The sequence below is a fragment of the Bubalus kerabau genome, chromosome 12, assembly GCF_029407905.1.
Source record: "Bubalus kerabau isolate K-KA32 ecotype Philippines breed swamp buffalo chromosome 12, PCC_UOA_SB_1v2, whole genome shotgun sequence".
NCBI lineage: Eukaryota > Metazoa > Chordata > Mammalia > Artiodactyla > Bovidae > Bubalus > Bubalus kerabau.
In genome coordinates this window covers 40013141-40030620 of record NC_073635.1, presented here as the reverse complement: position 1 = coordinate 40030620, position 17480 = coordinate 40013141, and positions in this window count along the sequence as shown.

Sequence of the window (17480 nt, the reverse complement as noted above, 5' to 3'; positions counted from 1 at the left end):
ACACCGATATTTTCCTCTAATTAGTAGTTCTGTTTAAATTAAAATTATTAATAATTTACCTCATCTCGTATTAGGAAGTGACAAAATTGTATAAAATATTATCATCAAAGTATAATCATCAACCTAAACTCAGTTATGGTAAGCAATTTAATTATATTGCTTACATCATATCAAATTTTAATTAGAATTGAAACATGTTACATTGCTCAAAGTATATCACTGATGAATACTTTATGTTAGTAATACAAACAAACATTTTTCCATTAGTTATGAAAATAAAATTTAAAATCTTGTGAGTTTTTTTCATTGATAAACTTATTGAATGAAATTAGGAAATAGCATAAAAGTATATGATATACATTACATTTGAAGAGCATTTGTGCTAATATTCAAAGGTGTAAGTGGAATGCAGAAGTGGTTTAGTTACCTAAATTTCATTTCTCTCCTTTGTAGAGAAGTTATTGTGAGAGCATGCAAATGAGTTTTAATCAAAGTATACCCCAGTGATCTAATAAAATCTGATCACAGGATAATTCCTATTCTTAGTTTCTTTGTGGTCTTCTAGTATGAGGACTAGACATCTGAGAGAAAGTTATTCCATGGGGCTGAATCTTTGCTTATAATTTAGGAGCTGGGAATTTTAACATGTGCTGTCAAATATGTACCTATGTTTATAATTCACCTTCTTCCAGGAAGAGTCTGAGGATGGCTATAAAAGATTTGAAAGTCAGAAGTTTACTCAACTGATATATTGTTTCATTCATTTTGGCATCTATGGTTAATCTCTTTCAGAGTAGACAATGTATGCTCTGCCTTCACCTAGAAATCTTCAGTTTTCCTAACAATGAGCCTTTCCAGGATTATTTCTCTAATATTGCCCTGAAAAAATCCCCTGATTCAGAAAATCTGAGATTATTAAAAAAAAAAAGTTAAACCTGTGTAAAACAGAATAAAATGGTGATTACCAGTGGATGGGCATCATGATGGACAAGAGTGAAGTTTTTTAAGGATAGAAACTTGTATGGAGTAGCAAATGAGCCACAGGGATCTACTGGACAGTATAATGAATATAGAGAGTAACACTGGACTGGACTATATGTATGTAATGTGATAAATATTGCTACATGGTCAATTATATTACAACATATAAATATATCAAAGTAACAGGCTGTATATCTTAAACTTACTTGATGTTACAAGTCAAATTTACTCAAAAAAAAAAAAAAGAAAGAGAGGAAAAAAAAATCTGATTTCACTGGTGTCCTATTTCAAACCATCTACCTTTTTGTTTGTATTTTGCTTGCATGCTAAGTCACTTCAGTCCTGTCTTACCTCAGACATCCCATAGACTGTAGCCTGCCAGGCTCTTCTCTCAATGGGATTCTCGAAGCAAGAATACCGGAGTGGGTTGCCATGCCCTCCTCTACAGGATCTTCCCGACCCAGGGATGGAACATGTGGGTCCTGCTTTGCAGGCCAATTCTTAACCGCTGAGCCACGGGCGAAGATTAATACGTTGCAATTTTCTCCACTCCTCTTAATAGAACAACTATATTTACATTTCTCTTTGTTGTTGTTCAGTTGCTAAGTCTTGTGTAACTCTTAACAAGTCCATGGATTGCAGCACGCCAGGCTCCTCTCTTCTCCACTATCTCCTGGAGTTTACTCAGATTCATGTCCATTGAGTCAGTGATGCCATCCAACCATTTCATTCTCTACCGCCCCCTTCTCCTTTTGCTTTCCCATCATCGGAGTCTTTTCCAATGATGCAGCTCTTCCCATCAGGTGGCCAAAGTATTGGAGCTTCAGCTTCAGCAACAGTCCTTCCAATGAATATTCAGGGTTGATTTCCTTTAGGATGGACTGGTTTGGTATCTTTGCAGTCCAAAGGACTCACAGAGTCTTCTCCAGCACCACAATTCAAAAGCATCAATTCTCCAGTGCTCAACCTTCTTTATGGTCCAAGTCTCACCTCTGTACATGACTACTGGAAAAACCATAGGTTGGCTACATGGACAAATGATGTCTCTTGCTTTTTAATATGCTAAGTTTGTCATAGCTTTCCTTCCAAAAGCTCCTCTGTTCTCCACTTTTAATTTTATGCCTGCAGTCACTTGTTCAAAGTGATTTGGAAGCCCAAGAAAATAAAATCCGTCTCTTTCTTTGCCTGTTGGAATCTCACCCATTTCCCAAAGCCCATGCTTATGCAATCTTCTTTATAACAGTTTGAGTGAGTCTACTAAATTTATCTATCTTAATTTACCTGAAATCTTGATCGTGTTTTGTCTCACAACACTTTGTGCTCCTTTTTTCTCTTCTGAGAATCTCCAAGTTCTGTTGTGGCAGGGAATAGATCTTACTTATCTTTCTATTTTTTTTTTTTTTTTTCTTTTTTCCTGCACACTGGGACAGAGAAGTGGAAAGTAGACCTTTGAATACATGCCGGGCTTGCTTTCCAGATCTACCTTGTACTGACTCAGTGGCCTTGATCAAACTATTCTAGCACTATGCATGCCTCTTCATATTATAGTCTTGTCATCATAGGAATGTTGTGAGGATCAGATAAGCTACTTAATTCTTACAGGAAGCTTTATCTCACTTAGTAGTTGTTAGCATTTATTTGTTCAGTGGGTAACTGATTTGGCTGACTATCCCTCTAGGGTGTTCTTTTGCTCTTAAAAAACAGTCTTGAATTAATCCAACTTGACCTGATACAATTGCCATTATTATTCTGACACATCTTTGCTTTTGCATTTTGTCTCATTTGCCTTTAGTGAAGAATTTACATTAGTATCTTCAATAGAATGTTGATTTTTAAACAACTCATTTTCTAGGTGGGTGGAGAGTAGCAAAAAACCTGACCAAAAAAAAAAAAAGAAATAATTTCTTGTTTAGAAAGACAAGTACAGGCTATTATTAACTGTAGAGCAAGAGATACAAACCTGCACGAGGGACGTGTAGAAACTTTGAAAACAACAGATTTTGGTTTCTCAAAGACAGGAATTGGAAGAGGAAGTACACTATAGAAACTGATGACCTTGTCAAATACCTAAAGAGAAAGAGTGGCTTTTAAGCTCATCTTTACAATGCAAGACTGCTGTGAAGGTACTTCTGTTGGTGCTGCTGCTAAGTTGCTTCAGTTGTGTCCGACTCTGTGCGATCCCAAAGACGGCAGCCCACCGGGCTCCCCCATCGCTGGGATTGTCCAGGCAAGAACACTGGAGTGGGTTGTCATTTCCTTCTCCAATGCGTGAAAGTGAAAAGTGAAAGTGAAGACACTCAGTCGTATCCGACTCTTAGCAACCCCATGGACTGCAGCCCACCAGGCTCCTCTGTCCATGGGATTTTCCGGGCAAGAATACTGAAGTGGGTTGTCATTGCCTTCTCTGGAAGGTACTTCAGGGATTCTGTAAAACCTTAATTAGCATTTCAATTTGAAATGTTTAGTATGGTTTTAAGACTGTGATTTTTAAAATAACCATTCAAACATACTGTATTTTCAAATCCTTCATATATTAGAGCCCTCTTAACTTTTGTTTTGATTAACTGGTTTTTATTAGTAAATATTTTAATTTGTAGGGCGTAAGATTCTCTGATTCTAATACAATTTCACATTGACTGTAATATTTGTTGGTTTCTATATGATTTTTTCACTTGATAAACTAATTTTACTGCTTAAAATAGTTTTAAAATGTCTGATTTGAAGGTCAACTGACATGGAATACACAAAAATGAATATTCTTAGTTAAAGTGGACATCAGTTTGGAATCTATATTTCCACTGAAGTTTTCTCCTGAGGATAGTTTAGAAAGCATAGTCAGTTCTTATTATTTGCAGCACTTTTGTTCTATGAAGTCTCTACTGCTACTGCTACTGCTACTGCTAAGTCGCCTCAGATGAAGTCTCTAGGGACACTGAATTAGCCAACACTGAATCATTGGTCCTTGGGGAAATACAGGGTTAGGTTTCTATGAGCATCTGGTCACAATATTTTCATCAATCAATGCATAATCTTGTTGTATGTGTGTTTCTGTTTAAAGACACCTTACTTAATATATATTGTTGATTCATTAACATTGAACTCATGACCAACAACACCATAACTTTTGACTGAGCAAAGCTTACCTAACACATGTACTTTCTCCATAATGCACATCACTGCTCTTGCTTTTAAGAACTCTTCAGCCCTATGCTTGGGGTCATTATAAACAATGAAACCACCAAAAAAAGCACAAAAATGTTCCCCAAAATGTGTCAGCAAATAGACCTCAAAAAGAATACTTGTTTATAATATAAGAGCTGAAACAAGAAGGCAGAAAGTTACTCTGTGAACATCAGGCAACTCAGATTTTCTTCTGCTCTGTATGTGAACATGTCCATGACAGAGTGAAAAAGTGTGGTTATTGATGTCTGTTGTTACAAAGAAATTTTGTGTAGTCCTGTGTGTACATAGGAAAATTTGCAAATACAGAATCTGTGAATAAGGAGGATCAACTGTATGTGTTTCCTTATCAGACTGCTGGATTACAAAGCAGTACTCACTCAGCTTGCACTGTTAGGTGGGAAACCACTATGTGCAGTCAGACAATGACCCATGTGTATGAACTGAACTGTGAAAATATCAAGCTCACAGCTTAGGCTCTAGCCTAGTCACTCCAGTGTGGTCAATGGACCCATAACACCAATACAACAAGAGCTTGTTAAATACAGACACTCAAGCTCCACCACAGACTTACTGTATCAGAATATACATTATAGCAATTTATATACATACTAAGATTTGACTGACATGAATCAAGACATGTAATGAATTCATCTCTGATCAGAAAAGTGGTAATAAACTCTGTCTGGTATGCTCAGAAAAAAAAAAAAAATTGAATGAGGCAAGATTACTTGACATTCTAGGTAAACTCAAATGCATAAAAATGTAGAAACAGGAGCAGACATCTCTAATGGTGATAGAAAGATGGAGAGGTATTTTTGTTACACAGCTATATCGTCTTTGTTGAAATGAAAGCCTTTCAACTTTTGATCAAGTTTTGTAAGCATGATTTCCTTAAATCCATAATTTTCAGCCATTGTAACTCTTTTCCATTTCCACTATGACTTAGTTAATTACATTAAAAAAGATGAGTTTATCTTTTTTCTAAGAAAGAGTTTTGAAGCTGATATAAGAAATTACATTTTAAAAATACCACTCTCAATATCTTATAGACATATAACTTTATCTCATGAAAAACAAAATACACCAAAGAAACAGAAAACAACTCATTTTCATCTTAAAAGCAAGAGATGACAAAAATTAGTTAGTATTAGTACTAACTAAAGATAATTAGTATCTTTAGTGAGTTGCTGTGTTACCGAATATGTACTTGCATATTTTATTTCTGCTTTTTTGAAGCAATTAAAGAATGCCTCTCTTTTTAAAAATTTGTGAGACTTCCAACTACAGAATAGAACTCCTGGAAAATCAGAGGGAACCTAATATTTAATCTTATGGTTTCTGACTTTACTTTGGAAAAATTGAACCACCTCCCCCCTACCACCAAAAGGAAAAGAAAACCTTCTCAAATCAATCTCAAAATATATACGGTTATAAATAAAGAGAAAGAGTAAAAAGGGGAGAAAGGAATATTGTTTCCACTAAAATATTATCAAAGCTTCTCAAAAGCAAATTGTTTTTTTTTCATGTTACCCTCGCGTGCTTATGTGCCTCTGTCTTTTACCAAGAGAATTTCCCTTCTTGCCAGCTATTTCCATTCACAATATTCAGCCACCTAGTGACTGATTTGTGCCAGGTGGAATTTTTCCAAGCATGTGATATTTACAATTCTCTGTTTTCTAGTTCCTGAAGACAGTTAGATAAAAATACAGCAGCAAATAATTCTTTCCCAGATAGAGGAATGTACTTATATCCCATGCTCAAATGCAGACAGAGCCCTGAAATACAATTCTATATACCAAAGACATTTTAAATTAATTTATTTTAATTGTAGACTGATTACAATATTGTAGTGGCTTTTGCCATACATTGACATGAATCAGCCATGGGTGTACATGTACACCCAAAGACATTTTCTAATGTTTTTACAGAGGTTAAAAAAGCATCATATTAATTGATTTTAGACTATGAGACAAAAATCTAGAAAAGTTATCAGTTGTATAGATAAAAGGAAGGTGTCAGTAAATCCAAAACTGGCTCAAGATAAATAGTAAAATAAAATAACACACACATACACATGCATTTTAAAATTTTCCTTGTGAGCACTGAGAGCACTTTCAAGAAATAATCAGAAATTGTGTCAAAAATCAGTGTTGAATGAACAGTAATACCTAAACATATCATTAACAGTATCCTTATGTATTTTTTTTCAGCATTCACAGATACACTGTATAAAATTGTTTCTCTAAATAGATGTATGATCTACCTAGCTCCTGCCAGCAATAAGCATTTCTTAAATGCTTAAATCTTTTAAGCATGCTCTTGAAGTTGAGGCATTAATATTTTTATTTTTCAATCTTTTCATGTCTTCAAGTTTTTATAACCCTATTGATTTCAGTGCCAGTGAATGATATTTTTTGAGGACCACTCACTTTCTACCAGTATGTAAGTGTAACTGTTGTAAAAACACATTTTAAGGAAAACATACTTAGATCACAAGAAAAATCAAAAGAGCGAAAGGTAAAGGAAGGGAATTCATTGAATCTTGAATCAATAGTATTTGATCTTCCTAACATTTAATTGATTGGCTCTTCAAATCTGTAGAATGCAGGATTACTCTCCCTGGTTAGAGAGGCTATTTTGCAGTCACTAGGTACATTTGCATTGATCTTGACTAGGCATTAGGTCATGGTTATCATTTAATGGATAGATCAAAATGGAAGAATCCATTTAAGTGTTCTATAATATTGTGATCCATCTATAAGTTGCCAGATGTTTATGCTAATCAGTGTCAACTAGCAGTTTTATCTTGGAGTTGTAACCTCCTAGGAACACTTTTAGCTACTGGTTTTAAAACATGTCATACAGAACCAATGACAAGATGGATTGCTGTCATGGACTGAATATTGACATCCCTCCAGAATACACATGTGAAACCCTCATCCACTGTGTGGCTGTACTTGGAGATGAAAACTCTAGAGAAGTAATTAAGGTTTGAAAGTATAATCATGGGGTACTGATTGATAGTACTAGTGCCCTGATATGAAGAGACACAAGAGAGCTTGCTCTCTTCCTAGGAGACATAAATGAGGTCTTGTGAGCACACAGGAAAATGGCAACTGCCTACAAGACACAAGAAGAGGCCTCAGAATGACACCTACTTGTTGGCATCTTGATCTTGGACTTCTCAGCCTCCATAACTGAGAAATAAATTTCTGTTACGTAAGCCAACCAGTATAATTTGTTATGTCAGCTTGAGCAACCTAATATTGTTATATAAGGTATAAAAAAGAATATTGACAAAAACAGGCATGGAGAATGTCAAGTAAACTCTGGATAAGATAATTTACAAAAGGAAAAAGGAGGTACCCTTGGTTGGAACATCTATTAATTTGTGATTCAAGTTCAGTTCAATCACTGAGTCGTGTCCAGTTCTTTGCGATCCCATGGACTGCAGCATGCCAGACTTCCCTGTCAATCAACAACTCCCAGAGCCTACTCAAACTCCTGTCCCTCACGTTGTTGATGCCATCCAACCATCTCAGCCTCTGTCATCCCCTTCTCCTCTAGCTTTCAATCATTCCCAGAATCAGGGTGTTTTCCAATGAGTCAGATCTTCACATCAGGTGGCCAAAGTATTGGAGTTTCAGCTTCAGCATCAGTCCTTCCAATGAACAACCAGGACTGATGTCCTTTAGGATTGACTGGTTGGATCTCCTTGCAGTTCAAAGGACTCTCAAGAGTCTTCTCCAACACTACAGTTCAAAAGCATCAATTGTTCGGCACTCAGCTTTCTTTATAGTGCAACTCTCGCATCCATACATGACTATTGGAAAATTCAACTTAAGAGGCTCTTTAGAGAATGAAAGAAGGAACACATAAGGTTAAACCATTTTGTTTTCCAATTTGTTATAGTAAGGAATCGCAGTGGACCAACTTTGAGAAGATACAGCTTGGAGTATTGATTCAGTTGAATTTGTGCTTTATGAGCCTGGGAATGTGAATTAATCTCTTTAAAATGTAGTTTTTTAATGTGTAACAGTATGGACCTAACAGGAGCAGAAGATACCAAAAAGAGGTGGCAGAAAAACACAGAACTATACAAAAAAGATCTTCATGACCTAGATATGCATGATGAGGTGATCGCCCACCTAGAGTCAGATATCTTGGCATGTGAAGTCTAGTGGGCCTTCTGAAGAATCAAACAAACAAAGCTAGTGGAGTTGATGGAATTCTAGTTGAGCTCTTTCAAATACTAAAAGACGATGCTGTGAAAGTGCTGCACTCAATATGCCAGCAAATTTGGAAAACTCAGCAGTGGCCACAGCACTAGAAAAGGTCAGTTTTCATTCAGTCCCAAAGAAAGAAAATGCCAAAGAATGTGCAAACTACCACACAATTACATTCATCTCACATGCTAATAAAGTAATGCTCAAAATTCTCCTAGCCAGGCTTCAATAGTTTGTGAGCCATGAACTTACAGATGTTCAAGCTGGATTTAGAAAAAGCAGAAGAACCAGAGATCAAATTGCCAACATTTTTGGATCATTGAAAAATCAAGAGACTTCAAGAAAAACAACTACTTCTGATTTATTGACTATGCCAAAGTCTTTGACTGTGTGGATCACAGCAAAATGAAGAAAATTTTTCAAGAGATGGAATACCAGATCACCTCACCTGCCTCCAGAGAAATCCATATTCAGGTCAAGAAGCAACAATTAGAACTGGACATGGAAAAACAGACTGGTTCCAAATCAGGAAAGGAGTATGTCAAGGCTATATATTGTCACCCTGCTTATTTGACTTATATGCAGAGTACATCATGCAAAATCTGACGCTGGATGAAACACAAGCTGGAATGAAGATTGCTGGCAGAAATATCAATAACCTCAGATATGCCAATGATACCAGCCTCACAGCAGACATGAAGAACTAAAGATCTTTTTGATAAAATTGAAAGACGAGAGTGAAAAAGTTGGTTTAAAACTCAACATTCAGAAAGCTAGGCTCATGACACCTGATCCCATCACTTCATGACAAATAGATGGGGAAACAATGGAAACAGTGACAGACTTTATTTTCTTGAGCCACTAAATCACTGCATGTGGTGACTGCAGCCATGAAATTAAAAGAGGCTTACTCCTAGGAAGGAAAGTTATGACGAACCTAGACTGCAAATTAAAAAACAGAGACATTACTTTGCCAACAAAGGTCCATCTAGTCAAAGCTATGGTTTTTCCAGTAGTTATGTATGAATGTGAGAGTAGGACTGTAAAGAAAGCTAAGTGCCAAAGAACTGATGCTTTTGAACTGTTTTGTTGGAGAAGACTCTTGAGAGTCCCTTGGACTGCAAGGAGATCAAACCAGTAATCCTGAAGGAAATCAGTCCTGAATGTTCATTGGAAGGACTGATGCTGAAGGTGAAACTCCAATACTTTGGCCACCTGATGCAAAGAACTGACACATTGGAAAAGACGCTGAAGCTGGGAAGGATTGAAGGCAGGAGGAGAAGAGGACGACAGAGGATGAAATGGTAGGATGGCATCACCGACTCGATGGACATGGGTTTGAGCAAGCTCCAGGTGTTAGAGATGGACAGGGAAGCCTGGCATGCTGTAGTCTATGGGGTTGCAGAGTCAGACACAACTGAGCAACTGAACTTAACTGAAATGAACATCTGGATTGCAATGCTTGCAAGGTTATCACAAAGATTAAGTGAAATCATATAAATTCTATTAGCTTGGTGCTTGGTACCTAATAGGTACTGAAAAATATTGAATTTTTTTAGAATACTGTTCCCGTTTTCCATTATTTCTTAAATACTGATCCAATAAAATAAAATATTGTGTTTTTCTTAAGATAGTTATTAATCCAGTCTATGGGGTTGCAAAGAGTCAGACACAACTGAGTGACTGAACTGAACTGAACTATGAATCAATCAATCTTTCTCCTTTCACCCATTCCTTACTCTAGATATATAGTGAAGGACTAAATTATTAAAAAGGAAAGAATTAACCTCATGACTGGTAGTTTCTGGTTAGTGGTAGGAGATTCCTAGCATGAAGATCTAAAGTGGGTCAAATTACTTTTTCATTATCCTGATATAATCCCATTATCTTCTAGTACTCCTTAGATGAATTTGTCCCAGATACTCCTGGCTGGGCTAGGCTTATCTGTGAAAACTTGGCTATCCTGACAATGAAGGATGATTTTAATGACTAAATGGGAGAGAGTTAGACGAGAGAAGACATGTGAAGTGTTTCATGTTGTATCTGGTCTAAAATAAGTACTTTGTAAATGGTTACTACTTATATAGTTAGTATTAATTTCTATTATTATTAATAGTATAATGTTTTTCCTGTGGGTATACTGTATATCTACTCGGGTATTACAGTTGGTCTTGTGTTCTTTGCAATAATGTAAATGAGAAAACATTAGCCATGAAGTTTGATAAGAAGGCAAACAACATTTTGGTCTATAAGGTAAGGTAAGTCATTTCAGTCGTGTCCGACTCTATGCGACCCCATAGACGGCAGCCCACCAGGCTCCCCCATCCCTGGGATTCTCCAGGCAAGAACACTGGAGTGGGTTGCCATTTCCTTCTCCAATGCATGAAAGTGAAAAGTGAAAGTGAAGTCGTTCAGTTGTGTCCGACTCTGTGCGACCCCATAGACGGCAGCCCACCAGGCTCCTCCGTCCATGGGATTTTCCAGGCAAGAGTACTGGAGTGCAGTGCCATTGCCTTCTCTGATTTTGGTCTATAATATTATCCATTTCTGAAGCTATCAAGTAACATTGACATTCTCAATGATACAGTAATTAAAGTGAGATGAAAGCCATAGGAGAATTGTGAAGGAAAGAATGGCATAATCTGACACAAATATTGAAAGGTTCACTCTGATTCTGTTTGAAAAATAGAGGAAAACAAGAGTCAGGGAGATCAGTTAGAAGGTTCCTGCAATAATCTAGGGAGGAAGTACATGGCAGTTTTGACAAGGGTGCTAAGAATGGTGAGACGTCAGATTTTGGATTTCTTATGAATATCTGCAGTATGTGATTGTGCAGTGAAAGTGGGGTGAAGTAAAAGAGTGATATGAAATAACTAGGAGATTTTTGTGTTGAGACACCAAGAGAATTGATTTTTCCTTGACTAAGAGTGAGATAAGAAAAGATTGAGACTAGAAGAGGTTCCATCTTCAATGAATGTAGTGAAGAGAAGAGGTCTGAGGACTAAGGGCTGTGCTTTCTGATGCTCTGATGCTTTGTAGCTGTAACAAAGAAATTGGAAAGGAAGTGGGCAGTGATGTCTGAGAACTTCGAGAGAGTGTTTTCTCAGAGCCAAATGGAGAAAATACAGTATTTCAAGAAAGAGGAAGTGATCAACTGTGTCAAAAGATGTGAGTAAATGGATGAAATGACTTAAAGGTGTCAAGCCTCCATGGATAGAACAATAATACTACTTTTAATATATATTGGGAGTCAGAAAGAAGAGGTTTGGGGCATAAACTTATGAACTTATTTTGGAAAAGTTGAATTCATGGTATGAGGGATACATGAAGTCAGATATATTTGACTTGAAATGTGAATCTGGAGATCAGAGATAGATCAGGACTGGGAGTTATAGGTTGACTATCATATGAATAGAAATTATGCTGGAATTTTGAAACTAGGTAACGTGTGTGTGTCCTCAGTAGCTCAGTTGTGTCTGACTCTTTGTGATCCCATGAATTATAGCCCTCCAGGCTCCTCTGTTCTTGGGATTTTCCAGACAAGAATATTGGAGTGGTTTGCCATTTCCTTCACCAGGGGATCTTCTTAACCCAGGGATCAAACCCAAGTCTTCTTCATCTCGTGCATTGGCAGGCAACCTCTTACTTCTGAGCCACCTGGGAAGCCCTAGAGTATGAAGTAACCAATGGAAATATCTCCAGGAATACCTAACATTTAAGGGTAGGATAGAAAAGACTTATAAAGGGAGAGGTGCAGGGCAAAGAATACTAACAGAACCAAGGCTGTATAATATTAATATTTTTGAAGACAACGATTTATTTTGACTATAGGGATCAGTGGCTGAAAAGGTCAGTAGCAAGGATTGGGTGTTCCCTGGCATTAACCCTTCCAGCCTTATAAGACATGCAGCCTCCATGTCTTCCATTCTTTTAGCTTACAACTGATGTCTGATACTTGTCTTCTTTAGCCCTCCTCTGTTTATCCAGTTGACAAAATTTCCACTATTTACCACATCAGGTAAAGGTGGCATGACCATTGTTGGGGACTACTATAGGTAATGCTCTCTCCTATAGCTCCAAACCCACTGGTACCCTCAGCTACTGAGGAAGATGCTGGCACATGGTGCCCCTGGCACATTGGATGCTAGGAGCTCTGCCAGTGCTGCAGGCACTGCTACTGTGCAAATAGTTCTGGATTTGCCAAAGTCATGACACATTTTCTGTCTCCTCCAAAGTGCAATGTCACACTCTGATGCAAAGAAGGTGCAAACCTCCTCTTTCCTGCTCTGGATTGATCACAAAGTATTTCTGGTTTAGGACTCAAATATCTAACAGCAATAACATATCATCCCTGAGATATGGTAACTGAGAAGAAGACAAAATGAATGAAAAACATGGGATTATGTTTTAAAACATTCCTTCCTTCCAGCAATCAAGGCAGGATTTCATAAATCCATTTTTATGCAAATATTTGATAGCCTAGTATGTGATAGCATGCTTCCTCCAGCAAACATCGCCTGCCAGTTGCCTTCTCATGGGGTGTTTTCCTCATGTGGCAAAACCCCATCCCAGTAGGTCTCTGGATCCATACTTGACAAACTCTCAGTACTTCAGAACTGCTGCACCACTGAGTTTCTGATGTAGGAGGATTGTTTGAACTTGGGAATCTGTTTATCAAATAGATCTTTTTTTTTTTTTTTTGAATTATCCAAGTGTTTATTTTTTTTCTTTTTTATTTTTTAACTTCTTATGTGCAGATATGTTGGGTAACCACCACTTTTGGCATCCCATTTATATCTGAATCATACATGTACACAAAGTGTAAATCTCAGGCTGAAACTTTTAATGCACAAATAAAGAGTAAGGTTACAAGTCTGAGTGCTAGCGAGAAGGAAAAGAACAGGGCTGTCAGGAAGTAAAACGTAATTGGTTGACATGGAAGTCAAATATGACCTTGAAAAAATAATTTCAGCCAGAGGGAGGGCACTGATTGCAAGGATTTAAAGGGTGATATGGAAGTAGAATCTATTAAGCATTAGGCTATTAATCATTAGTAGAGCTGGGTAGCAAAAAGAAACATAAATTGCAACCATATAAGCCCTTGAGAGATACAGCAATAAGGTTAGAGGAAAGTGTTGTTTTTGTTGTTGGGTTTTGTTTCTTGTTTTATAACAAGGGGCCCATTATGGTACATTTGTTCAGTGGAAGGCACCTGCAGACAGGGAAATTGAACAGAAGCATGTCTTTGTGATGGGAGGGGGAGATTATTTACAGATCAAGATCCAGTGGTGCACAAATAAGCCAGCACAATGAGAGCAATTTGACAGAAAAAAGGGTGAATGAAAACAGGTGAAAGATGAGAGTGAAGCAGAGGATAGGTTCTTTCTCTGTGAGACTAAGGAAGAAAAGGAGTGAGTATAAAGCAGAAGAGCTAAAGAAAACAAGGGCTTCAGCAGTCCCGTTTAAGTAACAGATAGTGTCATTTGCTAAGACTGAGGTGTTGGTCCAAACTGAGGCCTGAGGAAAAGCAACCATGTTGAATACTCCTGTGAGTCATAGGCAATGATGAAAGGATTGCTGAATACCAGTGAAGTCGGGTGGAGGTTGAACAGCACAGATTTGTAGAAGAGCCTGTCAACCCCGATTTCGGAGGTGCTCCAGCAATAGCTGGCAGCTCAGGAAAAGAACAACAAAAAAAAAAAAAAAGCAGACGGTGAAGCTTTTTCAGGGTGAGGATTAGCAAGAAGGGCAAAGCTGAGGGTCAGCAGAGCCAGTTCATAAGGTCCTTGCAGGAGCACCTGGAGTGGCTGCCTAGCGGGCAGAGGCTGGGTGTGAGGGTAGGAGAGGCTGGAGAGGAGTTAATAAATTAGAGAATAGAAAGTTGCTGAGGTACTACAGGTCTCAGCTAGCTTGAAGAATACAGTCCACAGGCACAATAAAGAAAATAAAGTGAATTTTATTTGTAGATAATTTTGGAAGTCAAGTATTTATTTGGAAAGTGGTATAATTCTGAGTGGTAGAATCATTTTTGCCTGTTTTGACATTTGTTTTGGTTTCTAATTTGCTGTCACAACCACCGCCTAAGGCCTGAGACATTTATACATTTTAAGTATACTAGATGATAAGGGAATTGTACCTGTTAGAGATATTTTTACATCTTAAATAGAGTGACTCACTAAAACTATTAAAATTCAAGATGTAAATGCAAAATACTATTGCATTCTATTTGTGTATTACATATATTCAGAAACATGAATACATTAAAATGCACTTGGTCTGCAATTGAATGCTACCTTTAATATATTTTAATTTGGAAAGATTCTTAAATGTCCTGCATAGGTACATTTTATATCACTGTATAAAATTTATATAGTCTGCTGTAACATAACTGTAATAATAGTATAAATAGTACCTTGTTAGTTGTAAAGATATGTTTTTTTCAACATAAAATCTCTCAAGGCCTGAAAGAGTTAATATGCCCCATAATCCTAAATTTAATACAATGAAATGACTTCATTTGGGGGTAATTAGCATCTCTTTTTTCACCACCTTCATTTGCTTTTGTTATGAGCCTTTCTGACTCCTATGCATTCATCTAGAATTAAGACAAACATTTCTCTGGTGTTTGTGATTCATAGATTCCTGTGACTGGGAGGAATCATTTTTATTCCTCTGGGTTAACTCCTCTTTTTAAGGGTGTGTGGAGCCCGAAATAGAGGAAAACAACAGAATGGGAAAGACTAGAGATCTCTTCAAGAAAATTAGAGATACCATGGGAACATTTCATGCAAAGATGGGCTCGATAAAGGACAGAAATGGTATGGACCTAACAGAAGCAGAAGATATTAAGAAGAGGTGGCAAGAATACACAGAAGACTTGTACAAAAAAGATCTTCATGACCAAGATAATCACGATGGTGTGATCACTCACCTAGAACCAGACATCCTGGAATGTGAAGTCAAGTGGGCCTTAGAAAGCAACACTACGAACAAAGCTAGTGGAGGTGATGGAATTCCAGTTGAGCTATTTCAAATCCTGCAAGAAGATGCTGTGAAAGTGCTGCCCTCAATATGCCAGCAAATTTGGAAAACTCAGCCATGGCCAGAGGACTTGAAAAGGTCAGTTTTCATTCCAATCCCAAAGAAAGACAATGCCAAAGAATGCTCAAACTACCGCACAATTGCACTCATCTCACACGCTAGTAAAGTAATGCTCAAAATTCTCCAAGCCAGGCTTCAACAATATGTGAACTGTGAACTTCCAGATGTTCCAGCTGATTTTAGAAAAGGTAGAGGAACCAGAGATCAAATTGCCAACATATGCTGGATCAAGGAAAAAACAAGAGAGTTACAGAAAAACATCTATTTCTACTTTATTGACTATGCCAAAGCCTTTGACTGTGTGGATCACAATCAACTGTGGAAAATTCTGAAAGAGATGAGAATACCAGACCACCTGACCTGCCTCTTGAGAAACCTATATGCTGGTCAGGAAGCAACAGTTAGAACTGGATATGGAACAACAGGCTGGTTCCAAATAGGAAAAGGAGTCCGTCAAGGCTGTATACTGTCACCCTGCTTATTTAACTTATATGCAGAGCACATGATGAGAAACGTTGAGTATGAGGAAACACAAGCTGGAATGAAGATTGCCGGGAGAAATATCAATAACCTCAGATATGCAGATGACACCACCCTTATGGCAGAAAGTGAAGAGGAACTCAAAAGCCTCTTGATGAAAGTGAAAGTGGAGAGTGAAAAAGTTGGCTTAAAGCTCAACATTCAGAAAACGAAGATCATGGCATCCGGTCCCATCACTTCATGGGAAATAGATGGGGAAACAGTGGAAACAGTGTCAGACTTTATTTTTTTGGGCTCCAAAATCACTGCAGATGGTGCCTGCAGCCATGAAATTAAAAGACGCTTACTCCTTGGAAGGAAAGTTATGACCAACCTAGATAGCATATTCAAAAGCAGAGACATTACTTTGTCAACAAAGGTCCATCTAGTCAAGGCTATGGTTTTTCCTGTGGTCATGTATGGATGTGAGAGTTGGACTGTGGAGAAAGCTGAGCACTGAAGAATTGATGCTTTTGAACTGTGGTGTTGGAGAAGACTCTTGAGAGTCCCTTGGACTGCAAGGAGATCCTACCAGTCCATTCTGAAGGAAATCAGTTCTGGGATTTCTTTGGAAGTACTGATGCTGAAGCTGAAACTCCGGTACTTTGGCCACCTCATGCAAAGAGTTGACTCATTGGAAAAGACTCTGATGCTGGGAGGGATTGGGGGCAGGAGGAGAAGGGGACTACCTAGGATGAGATGGCTGGATGGCATCACTGACTCGATGGACATGAGTCTGAGTAAATTCCGGGAGTTGGTGATGGACAGGGAGGCCTGGCGTGCTGCGATTCATGGGGTTGCAAAGAGTGGACACGACTGAGGGACTGAACTGAACTGAACTGGAGACATGTTAGTGCAGTGTCCCTGGCACAGTTAGGTAGAGGCAGAGCTAGGCCTGGAACCAAGAGCCTCTAGCCAGTGCTTTCTGGACTACATAACTCAGATATTCTGTCTCATGGAGGAAAGGATTTTAGAAAGAAATCTGACATTTCTGCCTTTCCATAAGTACCCTTCCAGAAACTCAAGCTTCCCCACCAACCCCAGGAACATGTCATGAGGCATTACTACAGTTGCTATATTGTGGTGAGTGGGTCTATATAGGTGTGTCAGCCTCTAGTATTGATTCAGAAGGTGTCACCTCTCACAAAATAAGCCTCTTCACATTGCTTTGAAAACTGAGGAAAATGCTGGAGTTTTACCAAAAAAGATTACATCAATAACCATGTGGTCTAAGCTCTTGAAACTCATACAACAGTGTATGAGGTCAACATGTCTCTGTCTGCACAAAGGTCCCTAGCCTGTCAGTGGTTGTGTGCTCATCATGGAGATGACCTAAGGTGGGTAATGATAAGAGGCTTATTATTCTTTCTGCTTGCCAGTGTTTGAGAGCAGTCAAGAAATGCTTGCTATTTTCTTCCTACTTCAAGAAAAGTAAAACGCTCTATATTAATTGGATGCATTTGGCTCGGC